Below are 18,383 nucleotides of genomic sequence, written 5' to 3' on the forward strand. Positions count from 1 at the left end.
CCCTCATGCTTACACATAAAAGCACGCACACCCATGCACCCAATGTAAAGACAAACAACAATGGACATTGTACACTCACTCTCACTTCTCATACATACTCTATACTCCCAGGTCCAGGTGCCGATACCACATGGGTGCAACCAGCCCCCGGACCAAAAAGATGGTCCCCTTCCCTCCAGGGAAGACAGGCACTCAGCACCAGCCCCCAGACTAGTGTGTCACCGCCCGAATCCGAGCTACCCCGGCAAAGAACCAGACCCCCCACCCCGACCCCAGTCCCCAACAACCCCCATCCTCTTCCAGAGAGGAGGTCATGTACAAAAAAAGGGTCTACATGGTCGAAACTACCACGCCAACCTGAGCCACCACACGATGAAACAGTCCCAATCCCCCAATGAATTCTGATCTTAACCCCATAAGCCCCCTACCCCCCATGAACCCCAAAATGAATTTCCTCACAGGGCCACCCCCAACCAGGACACAGATATCAAACACATGCCCATGTACCAAAATGCCATGAATCCCTTCCCACAGGGGCACACCCCCACAGGTAAGCTCCATCCCTGAAAAGCCGACGAAGCCACACCCACACAGCAAAAGCTCTACACACAGCCCTGCTTCAAGCACCCCGCCACATTTTGCTCCCCACCACACAACGTGCTGCGACGGCAAGGGCCCTGCCCAATGCCACCCCAGCCTCTGCCCACAGACGCAACAGGGTAGACCTCACTGAGCACCACACCCTCAACAGAACACCCGACCCCACACCAAGATGGAACAAACTCAACCAGCAAGAGGTCCCTGGCCAGCGCCAAGTACCCAGGGCCAGCGCCCCCCACCAATCCCCCGCAACCACACAAACACACACATCACCGCCGCTGCAACGATAGCCCAGGGAGAAACATTATCCAGCTCAGCTTTGCCATCGCCGCTCACCCAATTCAAATCAAGAATAGGAACCCAGACAACAAACTAGAATCTAAACAGAATCACACGGATCCAAACGATTGCCTATCCCCACCCAAGGCCAACCACCCACCTCCACCTCATAAGAAAACCTACACTCACCCCAACATTCGAACAACTCCCAGAACACATAAGACATTGTACACCTGGGTTGACCTCGCCCCACCCCCTCCCAAAGACCCTCCACCCCGCCAACAGAATGCACTCCTTGAAGGAGAGAGCACCTGCAATGAGATGGTACCTACCCGCCAGTTTAGGAGGCCCTTACGCCCCTAAGAGGTGGATATTTCCACAGTGTAAGATCCTGAGTCAGCAGGGTTTGTGTTGGAATCTATAGAAGGTTTAAGTTGAAGAGTGGTTGTTTTCCCTCTGCTCTCTCTCATATGCCAAAGATGCATATGACCTGGTTTTCCAGGTCACCTGTTTTAGAGGTAGTAGGATTACTTTGATAGCTGAGTTCAGCAATTATTCTGTTTTTTCGAGTGTGCACTCTGCCTCAGCAATGTGGGCCTCTGCCTTCTCAATGTGGGCCACATGGTTCAATATGTCTTGCTTTACCTCAAACACTTTACCCTCCAGTGCAGTCTTAATGTTTCCCATTTCTATAAGTCTTACATTGATGCTATCCAACCTGATGCCAAAATTTGGAGTAGAGTGACTCGTCCAATACTTTGGCTACACTAGTCATGTTAGCATCCATGCTGCATGTTGGGCTCAGTACCATCTTGAAGCTCAGCCATGTGAACCTCCCCCAAAAGTTTGTTTCTAAGTTAACCCTCACATTTTTGTTGTTTTGGGCACAATGGCATCTGCTTAATGCCTTGTTGATTTTCTCAACTTTTTTCTAACCTTTAATTGCTTACAATTGCTGTAGGAGATGATAGATAATCAAAGCTATGCCATATAAGTGATTGATAGCAATACAAACGACAGATTGTAAGTCTTTGTCAGCAATTATCCAACCAATGTGTATAATATTCACTCTTTATATCCAGCATAGCTTATTTTAAAATGTTAATCATGGCAATGGTTTGAGCAAATGGATTTTACATTATTAAAGATAATGTTACAAAATGTGCCATTATCCCTCTGTTTAAAATTGATGTCAGAGATATATTATTTAACTTTAAATGCAATTAAATGTGAGATTTAAATCAAACCAAACTGTTGATATTCCCGTAGAGCTTTTCAGTATATCACCACCATTATCCTTTTACAATCTACACACTTTGCAACAGAATTACCCCTCAAGTCTCTTCTTGTAGTGTTGGATCCTGTGCAGCTGGTGAGGTCTCGTGGATTTGTTGATGTTTAACCCCCATAAGGCTTCTGTGAGCCCGGGCCAAGCATGCCAAAGGTCTTCCCTCTTTCAATTCCTCCATGGGTAATGAGTTTTAATGGATAGGACCAGGATCCTGATAGGAATACTGAGGGCCCCATCAAAGCAGCTTTCTGCGCATCCTTTAAGAAGACTGCTTAGTAGGCATGTGGCATTCTCATTTACTCATTAATTCAACCATAGACTGGTCAAAGGCTCTTTAGATGGTTGTTATAAGGAGACATTACTAATAGTAGAAACTATAGTGCTGTGGGACCATCATTGTCTATAGCTAAATATAACAAACCTCTGAGAAACGTTTGTGAGTAGAAGTGAAAGTATTATGTTCTTTGGAAGAGGATCGTTATTGGGATTTTATAATTGAGCAACTTCAACCATTTCTGTTCTACAAGAGCTATTTGGTAAATCTTTAATTTTTGTTTTGTAAAACAGCTTGCAGGTTATATATTCAGTAAAGACAAGTTTACAGTGTTTCAGTTAAACAAGATTTACAAATTGAAAATACTGAAGAGTCCATACATCAAAATGACTCAGTGACATTAGTAATTATCTGTAGTTGCTGAATGGTTAGATTAGATTATTTTAAGTATTTCTAGAGAAATAAAAGCATCCCGTACAGTTGAGAAAGGCTTATAGCCAGTCAGAAAGGTTCTCTCTTTAAGCAATTTAAAATAACTTAAACTGAAAATGAATGAATGAATGAATGAATGAATGAATGAATGAATGAATGAATTAATTAATTAATTAATTAATTAATTGATTAAATTGCAAATGCTCATATCCGTTTAATAAAACAGCTTGTTAGCAGCTATTTGCACTTTCGCCAGAGATCATTAAGTTTCCTGCAGTTTTCTCAGCTGAACCACATCTGAGTCATTATGCAGTCTTACCTTGGCAGAGGATGTCTGTTGTATCAATCTGCCTGATCAGCCTATAATGAGTCTGGCCAAAAAATAGGACATTATCTTTGTACCCGGAAGTCAGAATTAGCAAATTTCCAGGAACAAATACAAAGAACCTGCACCGAAGTCGGAATTCTGAGTACATGTCAGCGCTGGCAGATTAACCCTTGTTTTAGAGTCCAATATGGCTGCCATTCATAAAAAAATTATTGAACCTGGCCAAATGTAACTATTTATCAGGACTTCTGACATTTTTTCATCTCTCTCTTTTAACCAGTGGCAAACATAGCGATCATAAAGGTCTATTTGTGAACATGTTCCTATTGTGTTTTGACAGATAAAATGGAAAGAAATCTGCTTGTATTCACAACAGTAGTCAGCACTTACAGAATTATCAAATCCTACTGTTTTCCGACTTACAACTGTAGTAGAACACTTACAACTAGAGTGTGATGTTCGTCCCAGCTCTGAGCTCTTTCTTCCAAGATGAATTGAACAAAGCCTTAAAACCACAGGAACTTCCCATCCCTGAAGCCACTGCAAAAATAATAGCCTGTCTCAAAATCCTCAGCATCTCTATACTAGTCAGAATGGTGACCGTTGTTTCACAAACTTTAACAATTAAATACAACTAAAACAAAAAAACATTTATATATATGTTGGTTACAACATTATCTGGATACAATATATAAAACATATACACTTTAGCAACTGATTACTGACAAGATTTTGGCTGTTAGCTGTATCAGTTTTCTGTCAATCCAGTAAACTTTTGGATTTCCAACCAACTGTTATATATGTAATTACATTACTGTGTTCTCCTAGGTCTTATAGTTGTTTGGAAATTAACCCAGTTGGAGTCAAGGTCAGATGATCAAGCGCACTAAAAATGTAGGTAGACTTTGCCAAAGTAATTGTGCATAAAAACAAGGACTACATGGTTGATAAAACAGTGACAAACTTAACAGATGTCTCTTACAAAGGTGTCTGGTAATATTATCCATCCCAAGGATATATGCATTTTTCAGTTTGAGTTGTTTAAAATAGCTCAAATCAGCTAAGAACAATACCCTTTCACCGCTCTGAGTATTTCTTCCCTTTTCTGCAAACTAACTGCAATATGACATCTGTCTACTAGAGGTAGAGGAACTATTACTGATAATTGACTCACACATCCTCTCCTCAAAAATGGCAAGCCCTTTAAGGGTCCTCTAGATTGCCATGGTGTGAGGCTTTAATGCATTTTCCCTACAGTCATCTAAGTAAAAGGGCCTAATGTTATATTTCATTCATTTTTGTTTTTTCGAGTTTGTGTTGCTTAACCTTTTTTTCTGTACCCTGCTTAGGATTTTACTCAAATAAAAAAGCTTATACAGTCTTTTAGTCTTTCCTAGACTAACTTACAGGAGGTGTAGAAATAGCTTCACATTCGCCAAGGAAGTGGTTATATGAAGTGGTTAAATCATAGTTTATTACTATGTGAAATTAGATGTAAAACTAAAGTTTTATTTTGCAACATTGGTTTGAAATATGCTTGTAAATTTAAAAAACACTGACCTAAGAATTTAAATACTAAATCTGGCTAAATGTGTCATGGAGTGACATTTTGGACTTGATGGTTTATTTTGTAATTTTGATTCTCCTTATGGTTCTTTGTTTATTTCTTAAGTTATTGTTTCTATGTTCCCCTCTAGTTTCTCTGTTTACTTTAGTTCATAGTTATTCTAGTTCTTTATTTCCTCCTCTGATTTATTCTCTTGCTTAGTTTGTGTTTTCTGTTTGTTTAGTCCTTTCACCCATCCTCAGCTTTTGTATTTGTTTCACCTGTTCCTTGTCACACCTGTTCCCTGTTTCTTTGATTACCTGCCTTTTGTTCCCCTCTCTGTGCTCTGTGTATATTAGTTGTTCTGTTTGCTTAGTTCCTCACTGGTTCCTTTTCTATGTCTGTGTTGTCTGTGTTTCTGTGTTTGTCACTATCCCTTTCCCTACCATGTCTATGCTTTGTCTATGCTTCGTTTGGAGACTATGCTACGGTTTTGCTACGTTTTTGCCTTAAGTGACCTGCAGAGTTCATGTAAGTTTTGGACTGTACTTGTGCTTCATCCCTGCAGTGTTTTTGTTACGTTTTTGGACTTTTGTGAATAAACAAGGAAGTACTATGATGCGGCTACCGAGCTCTTGTCTGCGCTTTGGTCCGACCCAAGATCCTTCCACGACAAAATGACTGAAACATAGTTTAGATCTTGCCAACTAACCATCTGCCAAACTATTATGTTCAGAGAAAAAACTAGGCCTGAAAATCTCTTTTCCAGTTCCACCAGTGTGGTCAGTAACATTCCTACTTCTGTTTGAGGGTGGGTGAAAGCCAGCACTGACTCGGACTGCTAAATTGAGTTTCATGGCCAAACTGGCTCACAATCAGTGAGGACTTCCTTTTTTACAGAGACTGATTTAAGTTACCTCTGGCTTAAACCCTTTGAAGCAAACCTTGCTGTGACTCTACATGCTGTTTAAATATCAGCAGGACAAGCCCTAGTCTTGCTGTGAAAGTGAAAAAGTTATACCTTCTTATAAACCTGCATCCCATGTTATTTCTAGTTTTCAATGAAGGTTTTGGTTTTCTTTATTTTTCACTCATCACCGTATCTCCTAGAGACATTACTTCATCGAGATCAAACTGTAGGAGTGACTCTGATTCTCAAAGGCATGTTTGAGATGTGTCCCTGCTCCAAGACAGCCTGAATTAGCTTATCAGCATACTATCAAGTTCTACAGGGGCCTGCTTATGATCCATACATTTGTTTCAGGTTTGTTGAACATGGGAAACATCTAAAACATGCAGGACATTGGCCATTGAGGACTAACTTTTGACACCACTGATCTAAACCATTCCCCTTACATCCTTTCCTGTTTGTGTTATGGTCCTTGTCCTGTTGAAAGTTGAACCTATGCTTCAGACATGTTAGTTTTCCTTTACACGTTACATTTTGCATGTTCGTCAGAACGTCTCATCTAACTAGAGCACCCTACACGTTTGCTGTGATTGTGGCAAAGAGAGTTTTAGTCCCTGACAATGCCCAGCTCTCAAGCATGCCAAATGATCCCCTTTCATATTCAGCAGCACATATTTATTTGTCAGCAACATTCTTAGGTAATGATCACAAACGAGTTTTGTTAGTGAAGCATGCCTTGATTCAGTCCTAAGAATTACAACAAATAAGAGTCTTATCTCAAACCTACACACACACACACACACACACACACACACACACACAAACAAACAAATTCTGCTCTCTCCTAATTTTAAGGTGAATAATGTACTGCATGTTTAAAAATTTCAGTGGCTGTAATGGCCTACAATTCGAAGTTTGTATTCGAAACAGGTAAATTAATTTACCTATTTTTAAATGTGTTATGATTGTTCTTCTTTCTAAGATGCTTTGGGATTAGTTTATATGTATTTGTAAATAATTTTATATCTTAAACTCAAGGCAGATTTATTATATTTCAGTACAGAAGCAAGCTTGACTTGACTTGAAATGACAAGAACTTCCTGAATAAGACAGGAGAAACTGGCCTTCAACAACAATTCACCTGATCTTCTAATAACGTTCTTACTTTTACATCTCATTGTCCCAGCTACATAATATTGAATCTACATTTCACAGCTATATCTCATCTCGCAGACTGCTCTCCTGTCTCCTTCATTTACATAATTCAAGATTTACATAAGGAAAGATAAGACTTGTAAAGCTTTTATTCCCCCTCCATGACTGACACGGTCTATTAAACTAACTGACATTCTTGTCCCTTATCAGACCTAGAAATCGCTAAAGTGCCTGTTCACTGTACTGAGAATTAGAAATGAAGAGATGGATGCTGCCATAAAAGAGAGGAAAATAGACAGATGACAGAATAAAAAAAGACTGCTCTGTCATTGGGGTCATTGAAAGCTGGGTTGTGTCTTGGTCAGGTATTCAGATTTTTAAATGAAAGTCTTAAAGTTAAGAATTTTATGGGCAAATAATGGTACAGTGAGAGAATTCATATTTTTAAAATAGAAGTGAAGCACAGTAATATAGACATAGAAATTCTGAAGGCTTATGTTACTAAATAGGGCTAGAATATCTGATTTGATTTCAGTGTTAAACGTAGCTTTTGCTTCAACTTACCTTAAAACATAAATGCAATTCTATACAGCTGCCATTTTGTCACTTCCTCTAAACTGCATGCAAGTTATGCTTAGTGGATTTAAACCATGAGATTATTTGACCTATTCCTTCTGTGGATCCTTTAAACACCAAATCTCAATGGAGTTTTCGGGAAGAACTGATGATCATTGAGTTCAACAGCAGCTGGAAGACCTAAAATTGGCCTATTCCTGGTGCAGCTAATTTGACTGATAAAAGTGGAGTGGTGGTAAATGATTGGTTTCTGTGTGGGGAGGGTGTAGCTTTAGGCTTCTCTAATTGGATTAAGTGAACCAGAAAGGATTTATGGCTTTTTAGATTCTACACTAATGATTTAATAAGATGGGAGAGAGAGAAACCGTAAAAAAATATGAATAGACAGTTAGGTACAGGCAATGTTTTATGAGGGTGATTTTGGATATATAAGACTTTTAGATAAAACTTAAAAACTGACTGATTTTAAAAAGCTATTCCACTCTCATTGCTGTTAGTTTTTTTTTTTTCTGTGTTCATTGAGAACCTTAAAACACTTTAAATCAGCTCAACATTTTATCAGATGTGAGACTATAAACTTTTTCTTAGCTGAAAACTAGACTCATGACCCGCTGCAGCAAAAAATGCAATTGTTGAAGTAAAGTTTTGTACTGGCCTAGTCAAAGTCAAAGTCCAGAACTAAACCCAAATGAGGATTTCTGGCAAGACTTGAAAAAATGATGTTCACCAACACTTTTCATCCAATCTGGCTGAGCACGAGGTATATTAAATAGGGCAAAACTTTAATTCTCTAGATGTGGAACGCTGGAAGAGACATACCCCAAAAGACTTGCAGGTGCTGGATGGTTCTCTAAATTATAGCCGCTCCTATAAATTACTTTAAAACACTTAAAAAAACGTTTACAGCCTCTATGCCACATAGAGACTGCTGGGAGCATTGAAGTCAACCACAGCTAATACATTCCTGACTCACCAAGCCACGTAGTCATATCCTGTGTCAACTGACTTGTGTTAATGTAAACCCCTTTTTTGTCTCAAGATAGTCTGTGTGGCCAATTGTCTAGAGGATTAAAGGCAAACCAGACAAAGACCACCTCTGTGCAGTGAAGAGGTATCACATGCCATCAATGTGTTAAAAATTGTGGGTTTTCCAATACTTCTGTCATGCTAAATATCGACCATGCAGAGCTCCATTCCCCCAACTTTTCTTTTTCACAATAGACTATGATTGCTCACATGGGCAGCTTGATTGATAACGTGTGAATGACCAGTGTCAGGTCAGAGAGGTTCTTGCCTTTTTGGGTAAGGATGGAATGGTTTATTATTGACTGAAAAGGCATGAAAGGGGCTGAAAGGGGCTCACCACACTTTTTGGACTTTTCTTTGTAAAACATTTTGAAAATAATATATTATTTTCCTTCAAATTCACAGGTAAGCTTTGTTCTTCTATTACGTATATAAAATCCCAATAAAATACAGTAAAGCTGGTGGTTGTAAAGCTGCAAAATGTCTTTTGACCCTGAGTTTTGGCTAATGATTTTGAAATGTAGATCTGTTTTTTGTTGCTTGAAAGGGAAACAGATGTCCATCGTATTTTTCATGATTTGCTCAATTTCCACCAACAATGTGCTGGTGACAGCTGCTATTGTTTCAAAAATAAAAATCATAAAGTAGGTGTTTAGGTCCGTGCATATCCTGTTGTACAGTCATTAAACCCACATAGGGACTGGTGTGTATGTGTCATGTGTCGGGGAGAATGAAGAAGTAAGGGTGATGTCATATTTGATGACATCATTTCAGATGTGCAGGGAGTATGTGAGCACAGTACTCAGCTGCCCTTTTCTTATCAGTGTGCCCTGCCCAGCGTTTCATCCTCCCAACGCCAGCCCTGCCAGTCCTGAACTTCTAGAAATAGAATCAAGCTTACCCCTAACTCCTCTGCCAGTCCACCAATCCGATTTCAAAACCCTCCCACTTACATTCCAGTCTCACCAGTATCAACCCTGTGGCAAATCTCATTGGCTAAGTTACTTTGCCAGAGCTTGAGCCCACACAGTTTACTGGTCTTTCAGCTGATCTGTACATAGTACAGGCTGGTTGGTAGCACATTTACCTCCCTCCCCTTGCCAAAGACAGTGGCAACAACAGCAAAGAGGAAACACCTTAAACCACAGCTGATAGGACAATGAACACACACACACACACAAACACTTGCTCCCACTGAAGCCACACTGTGGGGTGGGGAGGGGAGGTGGGTGGGTGGGTTAGCTAGGCTGCACTACACACACATGTAATTCCCCCCCAACAAAACACACACGCAGACACTGGCTCCTCCCTTTGCGAACAGAAAGAGATGGGAGGTGCAGTCAATCACTGAGAGTAAGTGGAAAGGCTTCAGCAGGACATGCTCAGAGGTGGAGGGACAAATCCTGTTCCTTTTCTCCAAAATAAGTGTTGGAGGTACATCAGGACTCGTTTATCTGCACTGAAAGAAATAACTAGACGAAAATAAAGGCTGTGTGTCTCAATTCAGGAGCCACACAGGAAGTAGAGCATGCTCAGCGCAGGGTGAGGAAGGGAGGGTGGGAGAAAGAAAAGGAGGAGAGAGAGCTTTGTGGTGCTGTTTCTCCACCCCTTGCCTTAAAGGAGCAGCAAAGGAGGAAAGAGAGACATAGTCAGTCAGAGGGAGAGGAGATAACCACAACTAAAGACGTGAGGAAGGAAGTCTGCATCAGCAGCAAAAAGGGGGGGAATGGATCTCTGAAATCACATTTTTCCCTCATCTTTCGCCAAGCTTTTCTTTTCTCTCCCCACCCCCACCCCCCAACTTCTGGCTCAGCCTGCTTATTTTCCCCCTCCATGCGAGTGTTATAAGACTCTGACCATGCCTGGTGAGTGTTATCCAGCTCTTCACATGTCATGCCTTGTCATCCTTTGTGAGATGATTGTTTCATGTGAATGTGTGGCTGCGAACAGAGATGTGGATGCAGACGGCTCACCAAAAGCTTATTCCTCTCTTCTGAATTTTTGTGCCGGTGATGCTCCAGCTGTGCTGTACTCTGCTGTCACTAATATTGTCCTGACCACACACAAACACACACACACACATACTCTAACACATCCTTTATTTGTTCAGGAGCCTTTATGATTATGTAAGTGCTGAGTTTGCATTCAGGTTAAGACAGAGGAGTAATTGTGACAGATTTAATAGGAGCCATAAAAAGGCATTGTGTGTTTTTGCTCTGTTTTACTTGCTCGTTTGTGGGAGTGAAACTCTAATGTGGGAACGTCAGATGAAGCTGGCCTGTGTGACAGCGGGGCAGCCAGCTAACACAAATCAGATGACTGGGCCACATTGTGAGGTCAGCTGCTGGTTCTGGCCAACAGTTTCAGTCCAAGTAGATTAGCGGTAAAAAAAAAAAAAGCATTGAGGGAACTCTATTGTTAATGGCTTTTAATCACGAAGCAGTGATCTTTCTTGGGAGATGAATGTCTGCTCATGTGGCAAAGTCATTCCCCTTTCTGCCTTAGAGAGGTAATCTCATCTTAACATCATCTGCATGGTCATATCCTCTGGAAATTGCTGCGATTTCCTCAAATTGTAGCGTTAATTCAAACTAAGCATTGCACCAACTAACAGAATTATTTACAATACATGCCAGAATATTTGACAGCATGATGTTGATTCGAAAATTTTCATTACCTAAACGGGCTAATTAATGCCTGCTACTTATATGTTTACAACAGTGACAGCAATTTAATGGCAGTAAAACAAGGTGTATGAGATACTTACATGCATGAAATTAGTCATCAACTGCACATCAGGTTTGATTAAGTTAATGGCGTTTAACTGGATTTATTTGATTATCATTTTTTTAAGAGAGTAGAGATGTCCTTTTCTTTGCGTTCTACAAAAATCAGAATTTGAAGAATTTAAACCATTCTTCAAATTTTTTTTTTTTTTTTTCACTGAGAACACTTTTCCAAAAATCTAAATACATTTTTTGTGGGCCAACCTGGGTATGAGAATGACCAACAAAGACTGTTTGCAACTTAATTGTTAAATTTTGTACGAAACTATGCATGAAAGTTCCTCATTCTCTAAGAGCTGAGTCATTAAGATGACCATAAATAATCTGTGTTGTAAATAATTACGTTAGTTGAATTCATAGTTTGCGACCACTAGAGAGCAAAACCAAATATAAAAGTGCATTTTTCTCAACCACAATGTGTCTTTTAAATTATGCTTCATTTAATTTGTTTCCCATTCTGTTCATATGCATAGCACCTATTGACAACATCTTCTATCTCAAGGCCTTTCATAAAACAAGTCCAATTACACTGTACCACATTCGGCCCAAATTCTGTTCAAATAAGCCATTTCACTACAATAGAATTACACAGCTAAATTTAGACCCAATGACATACAGTTCAGTTTATTCCAAATTTTAATACAATACAATAGGGTCAAATTTAATTGTTTTAAAACCAATTGTTAACGAACTTCAGAAAGTTTAAGTTTGGTCACAGAAATCCCTTTTTCGAAGCAAGCATGTGGCGACAGTGGAAACGAACCACTCCAAATTTAAAAGTAAGAAACATCCAGCCAAACTTGGCTTAAGAAAGCAGTCATTTGTTACAACTGGATTTAACAATACAGGGAAAAGACAGAAAACACACAAAGGCACTGGGCCAGGTGTACTTTATATGAGAAAAAAACACAAGATTATAGGTAGTACTACCTCGGTTGGTCGTTTTGTCCAGGAAAGAAGTGCTGCTAAGCACCAAGCTAGGAGTACTTTTTTTTTCTTTTTTTATTCAACGATAAATACCAGAGTAGTGTACCGTGTATACATGCAGTAGTATGTAATGTACTGAGTTAGCTCCATCATTGTTTTTTTATAGGACAGAGACACAGCTAAACACAGAAGAACTGAGCCAGGAGTACCCTCTATGGGAAAGAAGCAGAGTCCCGTTTTTTTTCTTTAGGTGTTTAGAACATACAGGTCCTTCTCAAAATATTAGCATATTGTGATAAAGTTCATTATTTTCCATAATGTAATGATGAAAATGTAACATTCATATATTTTAGATTCATTGCACACTAACTGAAATATTTCAGGTCTTTTATTGTCTTAATACGGATGATTGTGGCATACAGCTCATGAAAACCCAAAATTCCTATCTCACAAAATTAGCATATTTCATCCGACCAATAAAAGAAAAGTGTTTTTAAAGCAAAAAACATCAACCTTCAAATAATCATGTACAGTTATGCACTCAATACTTGGTCGGGAATCCTTTTGCAGAAATGACTGCTTCAATGCGGCGTGGCATGGAGGCAATCAGCCTGTGGCACTGCTGAGGTCTTATGGAGGCCCAGGATGCTTCGATAGCGGCCTTTAGCTCATCCAGAGTGTTGGGTCTTGAGTCTCTCAACGTTCTCTTCACAATATCCCACAGATTCTCTATGGGGTTCAGGTCAGGAGAGTTGGCAGGCCAATTGAGCACAGTGATACCATGGTCAGTAAACCATTTACCAGTGGTTTTGGCACTGTGAGCAGGTGCCAGGTTGTGCTGAAAAATGAAATCTTCATCTCCATAAAGCTTTTCAGCAGATGGAAGCATGAAGTGCTCCAAAATCTCCTGATAGCTAGCTGCATTGACCCTGCCCTTGATAAAACACAGTGGACCAACACCAGCAGCTGACACAGCACCCCAGACCATTACTGACTGTGGGTACTTGACACTGGATTTCTGGCATTTTGGCATTTCCTTCTCCCCAGTCTTCCTCCAGACTCTGGCACCTTGATTTCCGAATGACATGCAGAATCTGCTTTCATCCGAAAAAAGTACTTTGGACCACTGAGCAACAGTCCAGTGCTGCTTCTCTGTAGCCCAGGTCAGGCGCTTCTGCCGCTGTTTCTGGTTCAAAAGTGGCTTGACCCGGGGAATGCAGCACCTGTAGCCCATTTCCTGCACACGCCTGTGCACGGTGGCTCTGGATGTTTCTACTCCAGACTCAGTCCACTGCTTCCGCAGGTCCCCCAAGGTCTGGAATCGGCCCTTCTCCACAATCTTCCTCAGGGTCCGGTCACCTCTTCTCGTGCAGCGTTTTCTGCCACACTTTTTCCTTCCCACAGACTTCCCACTGAGGTGCCTTGATACAGCACTCTGGGAACAGTGCTCTTGCTTGAGGGTGTCAATAGTGGCCTTCTGGACAGCAGTCAGGTCGGCAGTCTTACCCATGATTGGGGTTTTGAGTGATGAACCAGGCTGGGAGTTTTAAAGGCCTCAGGAATCTTTTGCAGGTGTTTAGAGTTAACTCGTTGATTCAGATGATTAGGTTCATAGCTCGTTTAGAGACCCTTTTAATGATATGCTAATTTTGTGAGATAGGAATTTTGGGTTTTCATGAGCTGTATGCCAAAATCATCCGTATTAAGACAATAAAAGACCTGAAATATTTTAGTTAGTGTGCAATAAATCTAAAATATATGAATGTTAAATTTTCATCATTACATTATGGAAAATAATGAACTTTATCACAATATGCTAATATTTTGAGAAGGACCTGTATAAAGAACATTGCACAGATTGTATAGGCGCATACATTTCCCCTGTATTTTATAAAGACAAAAGTTAATCAGATTTGGATGGAGAAACATTCTTCTTCCCAACAGAAAACTATTTTCTGTTCTGTGAAACCTGAAATGATTGTCTGATAGTTGACAATTTGTGTGCTTGTTTGCCACAGCATGCTGTTGCTGTAGGTTTTGGAGCTCAGCTAGTGGCTTGTGTTCTTGAGGCTTACAGAAATAAAAAAAGAAACAGCCTGAATTCAAATTATGCTAAAAGCATTTGGAGCACTCAATACATGGATTCTACAGCTGTTTGTGCAGTAACATTATGAGCTTTTATTATTTTTCTCCACATAGCTAGGAGCGGTGTATACGTTTGTATGCATGAGCTGATGTTATTGTACATACTGATGTCTGTTCACATGCTGTATCCAGAGGTCTGGGATTGTTTCGAGCGTGTATGCTTGCTCACATCTTGTTAACAAGTAGACCGACAATGACAGAGCTGTTGGTCATTTCTGGTGCTTTATGGACATGCAGATGGAACAAAGAGTGAGACGGCGAGGCCAAATGTGATATAAGGATAGGAGAAACTAGGCGATGAAGTAGGAAGACTGAAACAAAACAACAGTCAGCGATTGTTTATGCTCTAGTATTTTCTACTCTTGTTAATTCTGGGTGACTAAACCTTTTATGCCCCTCCCAGACAGTTTCTTCTCACTTCAAAAATGACCACTGGCGCATTTGGATGCTAATGTGATTTAATAGTGGCCCATATATTTTGTGTATTGCATGTTATGCAAGGATGAGTGTAGCACTGTGTTGTAATCTGTCCTCCCTTTACTGCTTCCCTTCTGTTCTCATCGTTTTTAGAATGTTGTGTATCTGTGTAAGTACTCTGTCACACTGTGGATCATCTCTGTGATGTACATTGATTTACTGAGAGCTGATGAAGTGGAGCGGAGGATTTGATCGGACACAGGGACCAGGAAGAGAGGGAGGGATTGAGAGCCTTAATGGAGGAGCTGGCGGTTGATGGACACATAGGTCCACTTCTAGCCTAGAAAAAGCTAAAAAGGGTGCAGTTCAACACTTTTTCTGTTAAAAGAAATAATCTAGTCAACTGGAAACTTATTGGAAACTTGGCTCGCCTTGAAACTTAACTGGAAAAATATTTTCGGATCAGTGATATGTAAGCATTAACATGTCACATTAACCACAACACCGTATTGTGGAAGTTGTTACTGAGAAGAGTGAATGTCAGATATTTTCACATGTTTAAGATGAAGTCAGAGGAAGTATAAAACATGTAAGAAGCTGCTCAAAAGAAAGCAGGAGGTTATGTATGGAAGCAAATCGTTACCATATTTCAAATGAAAAAGCATTTTCAGAAATGCTTTTTCATTTTAAGAATGTGGCTGCATTGTTTGACTCATAAATTAAATTAGTAATCAATAATCCTATTTGCATTTTAATTTTCTTCTTCAAGACTGCTCATTCCTTCACTAAATTAAAATGAAAAAGAAAAAGACATTTGAGATTTATTTTTCAAAATGTACCCCAGCAAATAGATACCAGAATTCAATTTGAAATGTAAAATTTGAAAATGAAAAAGCATTTCCAGAAATGCTTTTTCATTTTAAGAATGTGGCTGCGTTATTTGACCCATTAATAAAATTAGTAATCAATCATCCTATTTGCATTTTCTTCTTCATGACTGCACATTTTATGCCACAATCAAAAAGAAAACAAAGCAGACATTGCTTTTTCGTTTTTATGGTCTGCCCGCAAAGTACTGCCCAGAACTCGAAAACGAAAAAGCATTCCGAGCTGCGGGCGCAGAAGAGTGACGTCAGCAGCCGCTCTTCCTCAGCTCCCTGCTGACCGAGCTACCCATCTTATTCGGTGGGAGGCGCTGTGCACGTCTGCAGTGCATTACATTGCAAACGTGCCGAGAAATTGATTGAATTGCAGCAGGGCCGAGCTCAATTTGTGGCAGTGGCAGGCAGAACTGGTAGTTCCGCCACAGCTCCACAGTTCCGGTGGCAGCTTCGGTGTTTTAATTCAAGCAAAAAATCTGAAAACTATGCAGGTCATCCAAAAGAAAAATAACATCAGGGCTTGTATTAAGCAGGTTTAAGGTTTACATAGCCCATATAGGGCGGATGGAGCTGAAGAAAATCCACATTTATCTTTATAATTGAAAGGCGTTTGAGCCAGACCTCTTGTATGACAATTAGTAACATTATTCTAGGTCTGACTGTGAGAGGATGAAATGGGAACATATGGTCATGATGGAGGGCTATTGTCAATACTTGAATCACTAGTTTGCTCAGTCTTGCCCTGAAGGCCACAGTGTGGATTTAGTTGGAATGGCTGCAGACAGCAGCTCCCTACAGTTGCTCCTTTTCATCACTTTACTTTTTAGCTGTTTTTACCCAAATCAGCTCAATGAAGTTGTTGTCACTGCCTCATCTCTGCCCCATTTATTTGACTGTCTCAATAAATGACATGAAGGCCAAGCTACAGCAGAATGAATAACAGGGCTGTCTAATGGCTCTTAAGGTTCCACTTGCACTTGTTTCCACTTCTGGAAAAGGAAACCAAAAAACAGTTATTGGATAATCTTTTAAGAAAGATCTAAAAGGTTTATAATTGCATACATAGAACCTGGAGATCCATGTCTTGGAATGTGGGGAGTAGATGCTGTGATATAATTATCTGCTGTTGATGTGGAGATGCTGACGCAGATAAAATCTTCAGAGGTTCGGAGTCTGTCTTACTACAGAAAATTAGACAATGATGCTGTTTTTCTAATTCTGTTTACTGTCAAAGAACTAAATGAAGACACAAAATGTCTATTTATTATAAGTGCTCTTTATGTAGCTAAATGGCACTTGTCACCTTGTAACCTTAACAACATATATATTGTTTTCTTTTTGTCTTTGTGCGACTCATTTAAAAGGCCATTGAAATGACACTTTTAAAGATACACTGTACTAACTACTGTGTAATACCAGGCTTATTATTTAGCTAGGAACATTGTGCTTGTCATAATTTATATTGCAAGTCCTTGTTGTTTGCACGCATTGTAGATTCCCCCAAAAATTGGCTAGTTACTAAAGCAGAACAATGTATTAAATTGCAATCGACACTACAATGTCCATGTATATAATATTACAATTTTAGAGGATTGCCCTTAATTATTGTCATTATAACACTGGTTTGTTGCTGCAGCTGCTTAGAGATAGTTGCCAATATATGATCTAAAATGGAAAGTTCCACCTCATTTTAGTAAAAGTTGTAATGTCCGGCCTTATCTATTTGCCATGCAGTCCTTCCCAGTGGTAGTGAGCTGTCTGCTTCCTGTTTATGGACTGCATGATTTTTTAACAATGCCTTTTTTTAGGTTTTTTATAATTATGTCTTAATCTGAGAGTTTAGTTTAGTTCTCAAACTATTTTTAACTTTCAAGTCTTGGATACCTTTTCTTTTCAACTTCATGTCTAGTATGGCTTTTTTTTCTCCTGCCCTCTGTCAACATCTGGTCCAACACGTGTCATGTATTCTTCACCCATCGCCCACCTGTCTGCCACGCAGACCTGTGGGAGCTTGTCTGGAATGTTATGTATCCACCCATTATGTTTCTTTTGGTTCCTCCCTGTTTTCCCGTGCTTCCATTTATGCAGGTGGTGCTATATTAGGCAGGTTGGTGGTTAGCAAGGGAAAAAGATCTCTACTCAAGGCTGACTAGAGACAAACAGTTAGTTGAATGAATCTTATCTCACCTCATGACCCTGTACTCTTATTGTCAACAACTGTTGACTGGGTCTGACTTATTTTTCACAAAATCGAATCCATGTAAACTAGTGCATATATGCACATAAATACTGTAATTTGTGTAACCACACAACTTGTTGGGCACAGAGTAACATTGTTAAGAAGGATTTTTTTCCATCTTTCCACTCCCACAATTGTGATTACAAACAAGACTGAATAGATACAATGGGCTCACTTAGCCCCCAAACTCCAGTCTCATGATGTGGGATATTATAGCAGCCCAGACGAGAGGAATGAGGAAATCCCCCCTTAGTGTTTAGTCTTCAAGCTTTGCCTTGACCCTGCAGTTAACCTTTACCCAGCCACTCACCACGGCAGTGTGGCATGCAGTTCTGTTGACTTTAGATAAGAGCAAGCAGCACCTTAAATTCAATGCAGCATGGGAACAATTATATTACATCTGCAACTGCTTCAACTTCTCAATAAAGTTTTTTGTTTGCCATTTAAGAAAAAGTGTGTCAAAAGAAACAATAGCATTCTGTAATTTCCAAAGTATTTCAGTCAGTTAAGCTATCCTCTTGTAACCCAAGGCGTTTTTGTGAAGTTTGTGCTCAAAATTACACACGCTTCA

The 18,383-nt window shown here is 39.9% G+C and overlaps 1 protein-coding gene across 5 annotated transcripts in view; it reads left to right on the plus strand.

Annotated features, from left to right (window-relative positions):
* dab2ipb (DAB2 interacting protein b) overlaps positions 1 to 18,383 on the plus strand; it is a 211,915-nt gene that overhangs the window by 105,448 nt on the left and 88,084 nt on the right. The window contains exon 1 of one of the 5 annotated variants that reach the window (XM_047372564.1): positions 10,069 to 10,282. The exons of the other annotated variants lie outside the window; for them this stretch is intronic. The gene's annotated coding sequence lies outside the window, so the exon portion shown is untranslated. Of the gene's footprint in view, positions 1 to 10,068; positions 10,283 to 18,383 lie in introns of those variants that run through there. 5 annotated transcript variants of the gene reach the window in all.

The sequence above is a fragment of the Girardinichthys multiradiatus genome, chromosome 8 (assembly GCF_021462225.1).
Source record: "Girardinichthys multiradiatus isolate DD_20200921_A chromosome 8, DD_fGirMul_XY1, whole genome shotgun sequence".
Classification (NCBI taxonomy): domain Eukaryota; kingdom Metazoa; phylum Chordata; class Actinopteri; order Cyprinodontiformes; family Goodeidae; genus Girardinichthys; species Girardinichthys multiradiatus.